Raw genomic sequence first — 18902 nt, forward strand, 5'->3', positions numbered from 1 at the left:
TAAAAATATTTAACTTCTCAAATGAATCAATTTTATGTAAGTCTAAATTTAATTTTAAATGCACATTTGTACAGTGGCATTTTAATGTCTTTTTGGCATTTTCTGTAACTTGTAGACATTATACAAAAAAACAAAAGTGACTTTATGATTTGTTTATAATTCAAAATGTCTGTTAATTGTTTCTAACGCTATGTCTTCAATTACAAGAAAAATTAATTTAAAATTTATCTTCTTTGTAAATAATTGGTTCATTCGATGCTTCATATGAAAATAGTGTTCTTTGACGTCAAAAGTGACAATCTTTAAATTCGTTTTCTATTTCTGTTTGTGGATGTTTGTTTTGCAATGTAGCAGTTTTCAAAATGAGAGTCTAAACTCTTTGAAGAATTCTATTAGCTCTCAGATATTCTTTATTGTGACGTTTGCGCACACACCTTTATTTTGTTGTAATTTAATGGCACAGTCACTGCCTGAGCTCCAGCAGAATATGTGTGCAGGTGTGGTAGGGAAGGGCTGTGGGAATGCCCGCGTTAGCTGGTGTTCCATCACTGATGTCCCTGCTGCTGCAGCAGCTGCCTTTGCTGCTACCCTTGCCAGCAGTCTGGCTCCAGGGCCCGGTCCCAGCCTCCCCATGGGGGTCTGTGATGCCAGGAGCTGGCCTGGACATACACGCCACGTGGCCAGGTCCCCTGCTTGGACTGCCTGCTGCCCCGTGCTCTCTGGCCTGAGCTTGTGTGTGCACTCAACACATCTCCTCTGCTTACGTGCATGCTCCATTTGTCCCATTGGACTTCCTTTGCAACACACAAGTTCAAAATTAAAAGTATGAATAATTTCAAGACCACAAAAGCAGAGTTTTAAACCAAATGTAGGACTCTTGAATGACTACACAGCTTCCACATTCTGTTGCTGGCTCTGTCTCTATGTATGGAATTTATGTTATTTTTATGTTATGTTATGTTTCCGTGTACTGAAATCGTTGAATCTTAATCTGAAGCCTCAGAGAATGCCTAGATCTCAGAGTTAAAGTTGAGAATCTATAGTATTCAAATTTCTCTCTAGAAAGCACTTAAATACTATTTTTCAGTTTTGCTTGGCTTCCTTTTACCCTCTTTTCAACGGTTAACTCGGGTGTGATTTGTAGGCAATAAATACACAAGCATCCCTGGTCATGTGAAAGTCATACTTGTTGATTTATAAATGGTGATGCTTTCAGGAACGTATAGTTGGTGGCTATTTGTGACAATCATTCATTTCTGAGAATTTGGTGACTGTATCTTTTTTAAAATTAATCTTGGAATTTTTACTAAAAGATAGCATTAAACCAGTCATCTATTTTAAACTTAAGACAGTGAATACAGTTGTTAAAAGAGTTAAAGTTCTTCCAAATCAGAGGGACAGTTGTTTGACAGAAACTACTTCCACTTAGGACCCTAGTTTTTAGACACATATCTACACATTCATGTCTAAATAAACTGAAAAATAGGGTGAAATAGGTATTGCATCTCATGGTAATTTGATTTTAAATTGTAATTACATATATAAGTAAATGAATAAAATACACTAATGTGTCATTTGTGATATAATAGTGGATGGATGTTTGTTGTGTTAAGTATGAATACTTGGGAAAGATTGGCCACAGACATTGTGACATAACATTTTTTAATTAAATGTACCTGAATTGATTAGCTACTATTGTTCAGTACATGAAAAGATAAATGACACATGGCTTCTGTTTTAGAGGAGCTTAAAACTCAGGGGGAAAAAAAGAGACTTGATTAAAAAGGATCATAAATTTACTATAAAGAAGTGAGCATTTGCTGAAACCCCGCAAAATTTTACAACCAATAAATCACCTGTGATCTACTTTTTCTCCACCTTACTTTTATACTGCTCCCTGAATGCTAACGAATACAGGGTCCTAGACTTATCTTATGAAAAATCATGACAACTAATGAGATTCACATCAGTGTCTTCTCCATTCCATAGATGCAGAAATGGTGTCCTCTGAGAGATTTAAAAAACATCCTCAGGTAATATTAGCAAGTAAGTTGCATAATTGAGAAATGAATTCAAAACCAATCTGTTTGACTCCAAAGCCTTGTCCACCATGCTGAGCTGTTTTCATGGTGTTTTCTTTGGCAAATCACACTCTGAAGATTGAGTCTAGAGCAGATTTTCTCGGCTGTGCCCCAGAGGACTTTTCCGGGTAAGTATTGTAAGGGGAGGGGTCGATGGCAACAAATGGGGGGAATGAGAGGGATTTGTGGTCAGATATTTGGCTGCATTCTCCTCCTCCCATTGAAAATTCATAAAATGTATTAGCATGTTCGATGATCTAAGACACCTTACAATACGAGAAGTAAATCAGTTGTGTTTCCTCAGCACTTATACCAAAAAATTGTAAGGAAACAGATGATCATATCCTTGTATAGGAATGACACATATAATTTTGAAGCATCCTATGTTTCTGTATGCCTTGCTCATTTCCAGCTAAACTATAAAAATACATACATCTGGTAAATTGTGTTTAACTGCAACAATATTTCTTGCATTTATTTGATTGTGTATTCTTCCTTTCCTTAATACCAATTAACATATCATGGAAATATTATTTAATCAAATAGGTTTTGGGGGAAAATGATGTGGAGATATGGCCCAGAGAGAAGATATTTAGGTATTTAGGAGCATTAACCACAACATTATAGACATCTAAATCACTGTCTCATAAGAAAGGCCCAGTTTGTTTGTTTGCTTTCTTGTTGTTATTACTGTGAGGAGAAATGTCTCCTAATTTATAAATAAATTAATGAAAATTACATTTATCTAAAAACTCATGATATAAATTTGGAAGAGGAATATTTTTATAGAAGATGCCTTTGATTAACTGATCTGTGACACTGTTTGAGTAGTGGGGTAGAATAGTAGAACAATAATACGATGTGTGGGGACATTGTGCTGTGTGTTGGAGATGTGACCTGAGGGGGAAAAGTGTTCAAATTGATTTTTTTTCTTTTAAAGACATGCAGAAATCCTTTTTTAAAAAATTCTTTTTAAAATCCTTTTTTCAATGTTTATTTATTATTTATTTATTTTTTGAGAGGGAGAGAGACAGAGAGCAAGCAGGGAAGGGGCAGAGAGAGAAGGAGACACAGAATCAGAAGTAGGCTCCAGGCTCTGAGCTGCCAGCATAGAGCCCTTTGCGGGGCTCAAACTCACAGACCATGAGATCATGACCTGAGCTGTAGTCGGCTGCCCAACCAACTGAGCCACCCAGGCGCCCCAAATTGATTTTTTTTAAAAAGAAGAAAACAAAGAAAGAAAGCAAATACTAGGTTTAAATCTTAAAGATCTTCAATCCAAAAAAAAAAAAAAAAGTACCAATAGGCAATTAAAAGTTTCAGTGAAGACAATAAGTAAAAAATAAAAAAAAAATACACCTTAATTTTGTAAATATACAAAATGGTAAGAGAATATTAATTGTTTTAATTCACAAGTTTATTTTTTGTAGGCTTGTATTTTTAAAACTACCTTTAAAAACTCAAAAATGTTTCCGAATGTGGGGAAAATAAGTATTTAGTAGTTGGTATGCCTGCTATATTCCTTCACTTCGCTTGTGTTCCTGACTACTTATCTCATTAATCAATTTAAGCTAGTCATTTCTTTTGAAAACTCATGACACCAAAATGGTATGTTTCTCAAACCCAACTGAAAATTAATGCATACAAAAGATGCCCTGTTGTTTCATTTTGACCTGGCAGTCACCTTTCTTAGAAGAAGGATCAACCCAATTGAATCTTAATAAAGTAGGTCTTTCTTAATATCCCTGTGGTTGTCTTCTCAGCTGGGAATCTACCAAGTGAAGATTTGAAGGGCATGTGTAGGGAATGTTCTGAGAACCCCCAGGATTTAGTAAATAATAAATTTAAAAAAGAGCACTTCTTCTTTAGCAAGTAGCTCATGTATTTGCTGGTGAAGTATCATGCTGGGCACCAGGAGAGGATATGATAGGGGCAGCAGGGCTTGAAACATTTCTATTGCTTTGGTGCCCTGCAGCAGTCTTTTGAATGGGACAGGTATTTTGAAAATAACACTTGTCTCAAAGCATCCATAGTCTTTGTAGGAGTATTGGCAGCTTGAAAACTTCCTGACTTGGGTTTCATTACTGGAAAAACATCCAAATGAAACTTCTGTTGAGAGCATATAGCCACAACAGGGGCCCTGATGTAGGTCTCTTTATAATAGAAATGAAGGTAGGCTGCATTTTAGATCTCACTAATTTCCCAACATCTGTTTCTTATTCAGTTTTCTAGATCTGGGATTCTTTTCCATAATGTTAAATGTATATTAACTTTGTAAAATAAGCATGCAAAAGAATATTCCTGTGTGTATTTAATTCGGAAGTAAAAGGCAACATGATGAATGGAGTAAAAAAATTAATTCAAACAATAATTTTATCGTTTTATTGTAAGGGAAAAATTTAGTGATTAAATTTGAACATACATGCCTCCATATATCCATTCAGAAAGTTATTAGCTCTAAATAAATATCTTCTTTAATCTTGAAAAATAACTAAGTATGCCTTTGAATTGCTTTGAATATTTCCTTATTCCCTCATCACAATTCATTACAGACACATACTTAGATAAGAATACTTAGATATTCTTAGTGTTCTAAGAACACTTAACATAATACTTCTCAATGCACGGCTCAAGCATTTCAGGAATAGAATGAATCACTCAGTGTACATTGCTCTTCAGTACTTCTTAAAATACAGAGTTCCTCCTGAGATTTATTAAATCAGAATCTAAATGGGGGTTGTGATCTGGGAACTTTATTCTACAGATTTTCAGCTGGTTTGATGTGAGAGTTTTTGATTATTTCCACCTTATTGTTGAAATAGAAATATTTTTTGTACACTAATTCTGAAGGTTTTTATTTATCTTATTTTTATTTTTATGAAAGGTGTACGCATTAGGCTACTCAAGCTGCCATAACAAAATACCACAGACTGGGTGGCTTAAACAATGAAAATTTATTTTCACATAGTTCCAGAGGCTGAAAAGTTTAAGAGCAAGGTAGCAGTGGGGTTCAGTTTCCGATAGGGACTCTTCCTGGCTTGCAGACAGCCACCTTTTCACTGTCCCTACAAGGCTTTTTCCTTGGTTCATGCATGAGGAGAGAGAGTGTGAGCTCTCTGATGTCTCTTCTTATAAAGGATACTAATTCTATTGGATAAGGGTCCTACTCATGATCTCATTTGACCTTAATTACTTCATTAGAAACCCCATCTCTAAATACAGTCACACTGGATGTTAAGGCTTTAACATATGAATTTTGGGGAGATGCAAACATACAGTCAATAAAAATGTACAATGTATTTTGTCAACTATTTAGTTTCTTCCATAAAACTGTAAAAATGCAATAGCGAAAAGCATCAGTTCTGTCTGTAGAGACAGAACTTGAAGAAAACAGAAGCATTATAAATAGTCCTGTTAAACTTTTCCATCTTAAAACAGAAATTGAATTTATAACCTTTCCAGTTTATATATTGTTACTGTTCTAAATACAAAGGATAAGCAATGAAAAAACTTCTGAAATAATATCAGATTTTAGCCAAACCAAAAGGATGTATATCAACACCCAAATCTTAATCCTAGGTTTGGGTTCAATAGACAGTCATGGTGAGTAGTGGTGGAGGATGTCTTGTAAAGGACACCTGAAATTTGAGAAGGTGGAGAAAAAGCAAAATACATATAGGAGGATCCAAAAGTGGTGTTTCAAGGAAAAGAGCAAAAGTTCACTGCATGATGATTATATAAATGAGAATGAAAGAAACACAGAGTTGGCTACTGGACCAATGCAGATACTTAACCTGTCTAATATTTGAGTCCTGTTACAAAATAGAATTCCATGCTATCTTTTTATTAAATGGATAAGTAATTATCACAACTTAGTGGCTTACAACAACACCCATTTATGATCTCACAATTTCTGTTAAGTCAGGAGTCTGGGCACAGCTTAGTTATATCCTTTGTTCAGAGTTATACAGGTCTGTAATCAAGCTGCCAGCTGGGCTGCGTTCTCATCTGAAGGCATGACTGGAGATACATATGATAGTAAGCTCACTGAGGTTGGCAACAGAATTGATTTCCTTGAGACTATATGCCTCAGAGACCTGGCTTATTGCTGGCTATTGGTTGTTGACTGTCCTCAGGTCCTGCAGCTCATAGAGGCTTTCCACAAGTTCTTACCACATGGACCTCCTCAACATGGCTGCTTACTTCAGCAAGTAAGCAAGGAGAGACTCTGGCCCTATTCTGCTAAAATAATCTTACATAATATAACATGATTATAGGAATCAAATCTCATGTAACCTAATTAAGGGAGTGACATCTCATCACTGTTGCTATATTTTATTGATGCAAAGCAAGGGATAGATTTTAGTTTCACTCAAGGGGAGGGACTAATACAAGAACATGACTCACTGGGGGTCACCTTTGGGTGTGTCTGCAATGGATGGTAATATTTACCCACATAGCTATTTGGAGATTAAATATGATTATAGAGAGAGAGTTCCCAGTCCATATTATGTATTACTTATATAGTAGCCATTACTGTATTCCACCGACATTTCTAGTGAAGAAAAGCTTTTTAGACGCATAACTGATTTTTAATTCTGCCTCATCTCATAGATTCCACCCAGAACAACCAATGAGTATGCTAAGCCCACCTTAACAAGTATCACACTTGTTTCTTATGACCAGTTCATGTTAAAATCTCAGTGTGCACTGACTCAGGAAAAAAAAAAACTAGGAAGAGGGAAAAATAACAAAGTACTTTCCCTTTCTGCTTCCAAGCTCACCACTTGACACACACTTTGATAATGTATCTATATATCTCTCTCCAACATTCAGGAGAATTATGTTATTCTCTGGATGCTCTGGGACTCACTTAGGCACCTCCTTCATGTCCAGTCTTTTTTGAAAAGAAATCTGTTACTATAAAACAAACTAACAACAAACTTTCTTTTACCACTACACCACTCCTTACTCCTGAGAACTGGAAAAGCAAATTTCTTAATATGTTAGCTCTCCCAGGAGACAATAGTAGATATAATACTTGCACACAGAAGGAGAGACTGAGTGAGCCTGGAGTCATATCTCTATCCAGTCAAGCCTCCAGATGAAAAGGCAGAGGCAATACAGGATTGCAGCCTTATGAGAATCTGAGAGGGGACCCAGGTAAGCCATACCTGGACAAATGAGAAATAGAAACTTGGCTCCTTGTGATAACATTTTAGGCACTATATCTGACTTGTGGGGCAAAATTTTCATCACAGAGATACCTTAATACAACTCTCAAACAATAGAAAACGTCATTCTTCTTTTATTGTTCAATGTAGACCTTATGTTTCAACATACAAAGCAATTATATAATTTTAAATTGTTCAGTGTATAAGTTGACATTTTTTTTACAAAAGTAATTTTCTGGGAAAGAAACTCAAAATAATCACTCTTAGAAGAGAAACCAATGGTTTATTACTATCTGTACTTTATAAGGCATTTTAAAATATATTCTTCCCATTCTGTAATCATGTATGAAAAATAATTGATTAGCGGTTCTTAAAAGAGTTCTGTGAATTTCTCTTAAGATACTTAAGATGGTCAGATGGGAATTATAAAAACACAAATGCAAATAAGTTTCCTAAATTTAATATATGTTTTCCAGAGAAAATACATTCTATGTATTTTAATCTGTGTCTTATATTCAATGGCCATGAGAATAAACACTCCATAACTAGGTAGGTGGCATTGGTAAGGAGAGGTAGATGTTTTTTTGCTCTACCAAAATGGGCCTTGTATTTAAGAGTTAGGAAAACTGAATTCAAATAGTTTGCAGTGCCCTGTAAATTAAAGATATTGCGGACACAGGTGTTAAATTGAGAGTGTTTATTTCAGCAACTTGGGGACTGGGACACACAAGTGGGTGGGTGAAGCAGCTTTGGCATGTTTAGACACCAATGAGCAGCCCTTGTTCACCTGCCAAAGTTCACCTATCAAGCATGAAGTCTCTCTCATCAGACTGTGTTTCTGTGCATGACAGCCAGTGTTCAGGACCTAAGGGGAAAGGGCTTAGTTGAATGCTTTTTCATTATTTGAATCAGCCTCACTGAACTGACTCGATTACTTGTAAAAATAGAAGTATCAATTTGATGAAGATTAAGGCATTTTCCCACGTTTAGTATACATCGGATTATAAGGGTGAAATGGAATGTGGTAAGCAGTATGGATGGTTAGACAGTGAATGGTACTGTGTATGTAAGCTGGAACTCTTCATGTGACTAACACCTGATAATTTAATTTACACGAAATAGCAAAAGAGTGATACATAAGCTTCAAACCAAGTCCCGGGACTGGCTACATAATTTTCAGGGAACATTGTGAAATAAACACGTGGTGCCCCTTTTCCAGAAAGTATTAACATTTTCATGATGGCAACAACAGACCATTCAAGCAATCTCAGGGCTCGTCTGAACATGGAGTCCTGTGTGTACCAGTTCTTGTACTGGGAAGCTGACCCTGCAAAGGTCACCCCTTCCCCTCTGCAGTCTCCCTAATGTCAGTAGCAGAGCTGTCCCTAGGGTAGAGTAAATGTGTATCTTCATATCCTTTATAGGGAAGATGGGATCCTAAGAGGCTTGGAAAATGAGACATTGATGTTGCCTTTGAGTGGTACACAAAACACCTGAGCCTCTTCTGCTGGCCCTGGCTGTCTGGTCTGGACCCGCCAGGTCCGCATACACTGTTCTGTATTTTGTTTTCTTCTTTTTACCATTTAACACTTGTTGTAGTCAAAATACACATGGATTTAAATGATGGCAGGCAAAATGAGTTTTTTTCCCCTTTCTCTGTGTAGTCTTTTATGCATGGCCTTGGACTTTCATGGAAAATTCTCATTGTTGTTTGTTTCTTGGGAGAGGCTACAAAATCATGTCTTTATGAAAAGTTCTAAGGTGTGGTTATCAACACACCAGCTTTGGAGTCAGACTTGCATAGGTTTTATGACAGTTTCTGCCATTTCCCAGTTTTTGATCTTTGGCTAATCATTTTTCTACACTGAGTCTCTTGTTTGCTAGTGTCGATGGCAAGGAAAATACCTATTTCTAAATTTAAAAAAATTTAATGTTTATTTTATTTTTGAGAAAGAGATAGAACATGAGCAGGGTAGGGGAAGAGAGAGAGGGAGACACAGAATGTGAAGCAGACTCCAGGCTGTCAGCACAGAGCCTGACAAGGGGCTCAGGTCCAAAAGCTGTAAGATCATGATCTGAGCCAAAATTGGACGCTTAACCAACTGAGCCATCCAGATGCCCCCCCTTTTTTTAATGAATTCTAAATCTTTTTAACCTTTATTCATTTTTGACAGACAGAGAGAGACAGAGTGTGAGTGGGGGAGGGGCAGAGAGAGAGGGAGACACAGAATCTGAAGCAGGCTCCAGGCTGTGAGCTGTCAACACAGAGCTCAATGTGGGGCTTGAACCCACGGACTGCAAGATCATGCCCTGAGCTGAAGTCGGACACTCAACCAGCTTAGCCACCCAAACACCCCAAAAAATATGTATTTCATAGGGCTGTTGTACACATTAGACGAATAAAACAGAAAGACAAATACCTGGCATATTATAAATATTCAAGAAAATTACTTATTCATCTCTGTATTATTATAATTTCTAATTGTATTTTGTAAAAGATATCAGGTTTTTTTTTTATCTTGATATAAAGAGTGTCAAACTCAGAAGCATACAACTGGAGAGGACTTCAAAAATTTTCTGGCTTAGTAGCTCTTAAGTTTGTTGGGATCATAGATCCTTTTGAATTCTGATAAAAGGCAATGGCTTCTCTTTCTCCCCAAAAGTTACACATGCATTTAGCATTGTATTTCAGGGGATTCTTTCACTACCTGAAGCTCATCATTGGAACCTATGAAGGCAGGTAAAAATGAGTATTTCAAACCTGATACTAGTTTCCATTTCTCAAACAGTGATGGGATTGCATTCTAAATATCCACCTCCCATTATTGAAAGCAACCCCCTTTATAGACTGTTCTGCTTCATGAATATGGGTCTATATTTTTGTTTTATTTTGTTTTGTTTTTTTTCATAGAAATGCTGAGCAAAGCCTGGAACTTGATCAGAACACCGGATAAAGATGCAATCAATTTCTTTTATGTAAAAGAAATAACTTCACAGACATCCCTTTTCAGGACTCTATTCCTCTGAGAGACCCCTCAGTGCTGTGAAGTTCTTCCTTTTAAGTTGCTACGTCTGATGTGCCACTGTGCATTACCCTGATGATTTCATACTTGGGCAAAGAAATAGAATAGTAGCTCAGGTTTTGGCAAATTTGGCTCTTTATTAGGACCTAGGTGTTGTCACATTGATCCCTATTTTGTTTTTCCTTTTCTAGCTGATTAATTCTATATTCTTTATTACTTCTTTAACTTTTCTTCCTCTCATATTAGGCTTCGGGCCTAGTTTGCAAATAATTTTTTTAGATGTTTATTTTTGAAAGAGAGAAAGAGAGAGAGAGAGAGAGAGAGAGCAAAAGCGCTAGCAGGGGAGGGGCAAAAAGAGATGGGGAGAGAGGATCTGAAGCAGGTTCTGTGCTGACAGCAGAGGGCCCAATGTGAGGCTCAAACTCATGGATCGTCAGATCATGGCCTGAGCTGAAATGGACGCTTAACAGACAGCCACTCAGGTGCTCCTGCTGATTATCTAATTTTTACCTGAACCTACATCTGCTTTGACTGTCCAGCGTTTATTCCAGATTCTTTCTTCCTCTTTGGCTACTTTCACCTCTACTTATTACACTACAAATTTGTGGCAGCAGCATATGGACACATACTTCCCACAAAGACACAAAGAAAGTGAAACTAAAAGACAATAGAAAGGCAGAGCGCCATCATATCTTTTAGGCTTGTAGCCTGATTTTCTTTTTGTTCTCCGCCTGGTTGCCATTTGACCCACCCAGGTTACTTCTCATTCTTAAGCACGTATTCCAGGGTTTATGTTCACTGCCGGGAGAGACATGTAGAGAGTATGTAGAGATTCACTTCCAAAGAATAAACCCAAAGAGAGCTGTCAAATTTCTCTTTATGGATATTTTGGTTCCGAGTCATTTTTATATTTCTGCTAGCTCTAGATCAGGCTGATGTTGAAAAGTAGTCTATCTTGATTGTTTCCACATTTCTTGCAATGATATTGCAAAGCAAAATTGGGGGGGGGGGGGCGGGAATTGAAGCATCATCTGTCATGTTTAGCCAGGAGGAAGTTATATGACATTTAGAGTGCAGGAGCAGAAGAAGTATCTGCCAACCTGGAAGTTTTTAATCCTCATTTCAGAACGTTTACAGAGATGCCACACTAATCCCAGAGTGCCGGTACCCTGTCTGCTGCTGACACACTGTCTGCTCTCCTTCATATTGGATGTGATCAGATGTGAACCTCAAAGACTTTTTGGAAGCTAAGCCTTATTTGAGTCCTGAGTCATTAAGTTTCACCCAGGCTCATCACATTTTGCCTTGTGCACACCCAAGTTTTGTTTAATAGGGTAGTAATTGACATGTGGCAGGTAAGAAACCATGCAGATAGAAACTTCAACCTAAGTGTGCATTTCTGCAGGGTCATAGAACTTTGTCAGAGTTGCTCAGGTTTTCATTACTTAGCATGTTTGTTTAATGTGCCTATATTTATTTTTAAAAGTTGTGTGTGAGCTTGCTCATTTTTTTAATTGCCTCTCCTCTTAGTAATAAAAAGGAAAAATGCTTCTCATGTGAGAATTATCATCATGGGAACAGACACTAACAGAAGGCCTTGTCATAGCTGACTTCAAGAGAAAGCAGAACAGGATCCTATCTATGTTTTTGGAGTTGATGGAATAGTAGATGGGAATCATTGTGCTAAAATAAGTCCCAACATACAGGAGTACTGATGCATAGGGGCACTTGTACCCCAATGTTTATAGCAGCACTCTCAACAATAGCCAAATTGTGGAAAGAGCCTAAATGTCCATCAACTGATGAATGGATAAAGAAATTGTGGTTTATATACACAATGGAGTACTACATGGCAATGAGAAAGAACGAAATATGGCCCTTTGTAGCAACGTGGATGGAACTGGAGAGTGTGATGCTAAGTGAAATAAGCCATACAGAGAAAGACAGATACCATATGTTTTCACTCTTATGTGGATCCTGAGAAACTTAACAGAAACCCGTGGGGAAGGGGAAGGAAAAAAAAATGAGGTTAGAGTGGGAGAGAGCCAAAGCATAAGAGACTCTTAAAAACTGAGAACAAACGGAGGGTTGATGGGGGGGTGGGAGGGAGGGAAGGGTAGGTGATGGGCATTGAAGAGGGCATCTTTTGGGATGAGCACTGGGGTGTTGTATGGAAACCAATTTGACAATAAATTTCGTATATTAAAAAAATAAAATAAAATAAAATAAGTCCGAACAGCTTGTCATTTCACTGTTACAGATTCACTCCTTTGGTATAAACATTTTTCATTGTCAAAATTGTAGCTATTAAATTGCAATTTATCTTAGAAAATATTAGGCAATTTCTGTTAATCCTCCAGTTGAATGCCAATTAAGCACCCAATTCTGTAAGAACATGGCATGGAATGGGTGTCAAAATGATGAGAGCTGGAGGGCAAAGCTGTTCTGAAAATTAAAGGTGTAGGAGACAAAAGTCAACTGCTTCCTGATTTGTTAAAATTAGCCTCTACTCTTAACTGTGGTACTTCAGTCAGAGACGGTGATACGATGCACAGAACTGACCAGCCTCAATCTGTGCATTTAAATTTCTGATAATGTTTAAAGAATGTTTGGATCCTAAACAAATTAAATAAGCTCAAAAAGTACTTTTAGAGCTCTCCCCAGTGTACACAGCCCTTCCACAATTACAATTTTATTTAATTCTCATTATAAGCCAGTATACATGTAAAACACGTGTTAATTTCACTGTCATCTGCAGAAGAATCCTTGGGGCTGCACACAGAAAGTATACGTGAACATAGGCATGTACTTTGAAGAGAAGCTAGGTTCAGGAACTGAGCTACAGATAGATAAAATGACTTATCCATGGTTACATCTGAGATGTCTACGTGAAACGTGCATTTTTGTCTTTATTAGTTTTAGTTTACGTTTCTTAAAATGTATGAATCATTTACGACAACATCACTCTGACTGTATTTGAGCATGTAATTTAAAATATTTCTAATAATATTTTAGGTATTTCGCTGGGATGGATTTTCTATTATAAGTCAGTAAGGGAGAAGGAAGCATGACAATGTTATTGTTAAAATAGAGAAATGGCACATAAGGGATTTCTCTTTGGCAGAGTAGTCTTCATGATTCCATCATTATGTTGCTTCTAAGAATATATCCCTGGACAGGAGAATAATCTTAATGTTACTTAAGCCTTAGGGGTATCAGATATATCTATTTTCCTAAATTTGTTTTTGTTGGAACATGAGGAGAGGAATGATATGCTTATGATTCAAACATTTTCTGAATCAAAAATACCATTATGTAACCAGACCTACATTATTTTAAATTATTTTTTAAATAAAAAATTTATACAAAGATGGAAATCTTTGTGTCATGTTGTCATGTTCAGCTTTATATTTAATGAATCTCATTTACAGGAATAAATAAAATTGCATGAGATTGGGGTTGTCCAAGAATATTTAGCACAAATGACTGTTATTTATTGGAGTGCTGTTTCTGAACTGTGACAGAATGAAGAAAGTTAATTTAGAAAAAAATAATAAGGATAATGTAATGTTACTGTCTTTTATCGACATTGTTTTCTTATAAAATCTAAGCATTTTAGAAAGTAATCTTATGGTACAGAATCCAAACTCCCACTAAAAACAATCAATGAAATTCAATTATTCCTTTCATATTTGCATGGTTACATAGTCTCCCAGTTTCTCTAATATGAAACATCTAATGATGGTTTGTTAATTACCACCCGTTCCTCATAGGAGTTTGGCTATTCCAAGCCAACAATGCTTGAATGGCTGGAACACACAAACTTCTCAGAAGTTTAGTGTAAAATTCTGTGTGAAAGGCTAAACTGTTGTATCCCTGAGGCCTTTCAAAGACATTTGAAGGGCTCTGATATTTTGTGAACAAGTGGTAAAATGTGCTATACACAAGGGCAACGATAAACAATTAGTAAGCCTTAACTTTTGATGAATTTGTGCTAAATAGGTTCACCTGTTCTTTTGAATAGACCGAGGCCTTAGGAGAATATAAGAGGAAAAAAATCTTATATAAATCTATTATTTTGAGAATGGTTGTTGGGGGTGCCTGGGTGGTTCAAGTTGGTTAAAAGTGTCCAGCTCTTGATTTCAGCTCCGTCATGATCTAGCTGACTGTGCAGAGCCTGCTTGGAATTTTCTCTCTCTCTCTCTCTCTCTCTCTCTCTCTCTCTCTCCCCCTCTGCCCCTCCCCTGCTTGCAGTCTCTATCTCTGTCTCTCAAAATCAATAAACTTTTAAAAAAAAATTAAAAAGAATGGTTGTCAATCGGAAAAGCATCCTCTTATTTTTTATTTAAAAGCATTCACTTTAGTTCTTGGAGCAGAATTATAAGATGAATGGTATCAGCCACTGCACTAGGTGTTCCAGGAGGGGCCGTGCCTGGGAAACATCTCAGGCAAAATGCAGTGGGCTAACCATAAGCTGGTTAGAGATCTTTCATGGCTGCTAGACTGCGTTGTTTTTAAAGACAGAGTAGTAGATGGTGTATTGGTATTGGGAAGTCAGTAGGTTTAAGAGTCTATAGCCATTAAAATTTAGAAGACCAGATTTGGAGTCTAGGCTTTGTATCTCACAAACATAACATAGAACAGTTCACTAACTCTTTCTAAGCTTCAATTTCATCTTTTCTACATTCATACCTGTGCTATTTAGGGTAGCTCAAGGATGAGGTATGTTGCCATCCAGGTACCTCAGGTCTGGGAATTTGTTTCAGTAATTTATTCCTGTATAACATATCATCCCCAAATTTATTGTCTTAACAACCATCCTGGTTATTTCTTATGATTCTGTGGGTTGACATAATGAGTTTGCTTCTGGTCTGCCCTAGACCATTCGTGTTGTATCTAGCTCTGAGATTGACTAGGGGCAGTGAACCTTGGTGCTCAGTTTTCCTCCTCAGGGACTTTCCATGGAGCTAGCTTAGGCTTTCTCACTGCCTATTGGTCTTAAGCAGTGTTCCAATAAGGAGGATGTTAAGAATGTGAACATGGAAGCTACAAAGCTAAAAAAGTGTAACGTTGGAAGCCCTGCAGTGTTCCTTTCACTGCATTTTATTGGGCGAAGCAAGTCACAAGGCTAGCCCACATTCAAGGGGTTAAAACTCAGACCCATCACTTGATGAGAGAAGTGGTTAAGTCTCATTATAGAAGGTGTGCAATATGGAAGATATTAGTATGACTGTATTTGGAAATTATCTAGCAAAGAAGGTGAGTGCTAAAGATGGGGCTTGGGCGCAGGATGGTGCTGAGGGACACAGACTGGTGATAGTAACCCTCCCTGCAAAGGAAACCCAGTGAGTGATCCAAGTGAAATATCCCAAGTTCATGCCCAGGCAGGACATGATAAATCTTGGTTAAGGGCACAGACTCCAGAAGCAAAACAACTTTGAGGTTAAAATCTAGCTCACTATTTCCTGACTAAGTGATTAAGCTCATCTGTGGCTCAATTTCCTCACCTATAAAATGAAAGGAATAACATTTTCTGTCTCATACACTGGTTATTTTGAAGATTAAATAATTACTATATGCGAACATCTTAGAATAGTTCCTGTTAAATGGTAGAAACTTCAAGAAGTATTTATTGTTATTATTATTAAAATATACCTAGGGAGCCTGGGTGGCTCAGTCGTTAAACATCTGTCTTCAGCTCAAGTCATGATCTCACTGTTGGTGAGGTTCAAGTCCCACATCGGGTGAGCCTGTGCTCCACTTTGGGTGAGCTCGTGCCCCACTTCTGGTGAGCTCCAGCCCCACTTCAGGTAAAAACACAGGCCCCAGATGAGCCCTGCTTCTCTCTCTCTCTCTCTCTCTCTCTCTCTCTCTCTCTCCCCCTTGCTCACTTGTGTCCTCTCTCTAAAAAATAAAAATAAAAATAAAAAATAAATAAAATGAAGCAAATAGGGGCACCTGGGTGGCTCATTTGGTTCAGTGTCTGACTTTAGCTCAGGTCATGATTTCATGGTTTGTGGGTTCAAGCCCCGCACTGGGCTCTGTGCTGACAGTGTGGAGCCTGCCTCAGATTCTGTGTCTCCATCTCTCTCTTTCTCTCCTACCCTTCCTGCTCATGCTCTGTCTCTCTAAAAAAAATAAACATTAATTAAAAAAAATAAAATATATCTAGATGCACTCTGTGTTGGGGGTGGGGCTGCTGTTGTGAAGTTAGAGAAATTTTAGTCATAACTAAAATTGGGAATTCAAGAGACATCCATTGCAGGAATTTATATTTTTCAGGGATCTAGCAGGGGAGTGCATGAAGGAGACACACAGCGAAAAGGAGCCAGTGTCTTAAAGGAGATCTGACAAGAGGTAGGGGACGTGTTACTGTCTGGGGTGTAAAGCAGAACCCTGATTTGGGGGCCAAGAAGTACAAAGCCAAACAAGCAGGACAAAGTAAGAGAGAGGAACCCAATGACATGCACACATTTATGAAAGGGGCCAAATGTTGGATGGAGCTTTGTAGGGACAGGTTATCTTGGGTTGTCCTCAGACTAAAACTCTATGCATGAGTGAATCTTAGGATACCGGGACACCCACATATCTTGGCTAAATCACTTAGCCTAGAATACATCACTTAATTCTAACCTCCAATAAAATATAATTTTACTTTTCTCTACTGTTGATTAGTTTAGAGATTGACTCAGCCCTGTTCTATAAGTGGCGACCATGAGTGGATTCAGCCCTGGATGCTGGGATGTAGGGAGCATGTAGGGACAGGGGCTGTATGCAGGGGCTGTGACAAAAGCCTGACAGCCTACCTCATTGGGTGGTTATCATGATCAAAGTAAACAATGTATGTGAAAGAACTTTGTAAATCACTATCATCAAACATGTCTCCTGGGGCCAATGATTTTTCTTCTTAAAATAAATGTACTTGTCAAACTGTCAAACTAAACTTCCAGAGATGGACTCCATGATGTCATTTGTGAGGGCTGAGGTCAGTGACAGGCAGTCTAAGGCAAGCAGGGTAGCTTAAGTTGCAACAGTGTCTATAGACAGAGTGCGGACTTAAGCAATCATGATGGAAAAGGTGGTGAATATTTCTAGAAGATCAGCACCCTGAATGTGTGGGCGGATACCTCACTAGAATGTGCAGTGGAAATCTGACAGCAAATCCCATGATGAGGTTTATAATCCCTCTGCCCTGGTTTTAAGCAGTATTTCTGATGTGGATGGATGAAGGCTCACAGGTGTGTGCTGAGCCTCAGAATAAATTCTGCAGGTGCTGGTGATTGCAGTAAAGGTCTAAGTCCCTTTAGAGAGTACTCACCATCTGAACAAATGAAATGATTTTGAATGCTTCTGCTTGCTACAGGGAAATGTATAAAAAGATGGCATGAATTCATGCCATCTTTGGACAGCTTTTAAAAAGAGACCTGGGCCAAGAAAATTATTCTCCAAAAGCCTGCTAAATGTTTGTAATGGAAACAAATATATTCCTTAATATAAGTAACATTAATTCTATTTTAAATATATGATATGAGAGCAATGAGGTTTGTAATCACCCTGACTGTGCTTCAACTTTGGGGTGCATTGTGTAGCTAGTAATCTGGCAAGGATGTCATCACTGTATTGTTTTAAAATAGAAACTTTTGAAATTGACTTTTTGTTCATTTTATCTATTATATTATACTATATTGAGAAATAGTTAAGAATGTCCTATCAAATTACTGACTTCCTCCATAAGAAAATATGAACTTAATAAAATAAATTTTAGGTAAAGGTGAGAGCACTATACAGTTGAGACTATTCAAAAGACTGATTCTCCTCCTGTTTGTTGATCTTGACTTCTCCATAGAGCAAGTACCAAGAGAATGATTCCTCGAATATAATCACTCCTAGGTAAACTCAAATAATACTCTAGATATGAGTTGAGGTGAAAAGTTAACCAGTTGCATGATTCTTTTCCCAAAAAGCACCATTAATTCAGATACAATCTCTTCCAATTTTGGAATTACAGCATATGTTCAGGTTCATCTTTATAATTGCAGCATTTATAATAGTTGTTCCAAAAGTATGTTTTTTTCCCCCAAAACTTTCCAAGTTCATGGGATGTCTCCAGAAGAGTCAGATGTTTAACTCCTGATGGCTTTGGGGAACAGAAAATTGAAATGCCAAACCAAAGGGTGATGAGCAAGAAGCAGAAATTAACCGTTGATGAGGTGGCAAGAGTGAAAAAGGGTGGGAGTGAGAAGGATTCTGAAAGGAATCACTGAACTTTAATAAGATGATGAAAAGGCATCCTGACAGGAAAGAAAAGGTTCATGAACCATTCTTCTGGGTTATACAATAAAGTAAGCTCAGGAAACATTCATTTTTCTAGAAAAAAACCCTGGTACATTTCCACTGAACTGAAAATTATATCCTTTCCATCAGAATATTATTGTCCTAAAATAAGGGTACTTTTTTCCTATGCCCCAATGTTAAATTAGACTAAGTTTAAATTATGAAAAGACTATTTTTCAGATTTAATGGCCTCCTATGAAAAATTATAAACCACTTAAATGCTAAAATTCAAATCAGAAGAGCCTTAACAAGATTTGTGTCTCCTGTAAACCACAGTGCAATCAATAGAA

This window comes from Neofelis nebulosa, chromosome 5 (assembly GCF_028018385.1).
Source record: "Neofelis nebulosa isolate mNeoNeb1 chromosome 5, mNeoNeb1.pri, whole genome shotgun sequence".
Classification (NCBI taxonomy): domain Eukaryota; kingdom Metazoa; phylum Chordata; class Mammalia; order Carnivora; family Felidae; genus Neofelis; species Neofelis nebulosa.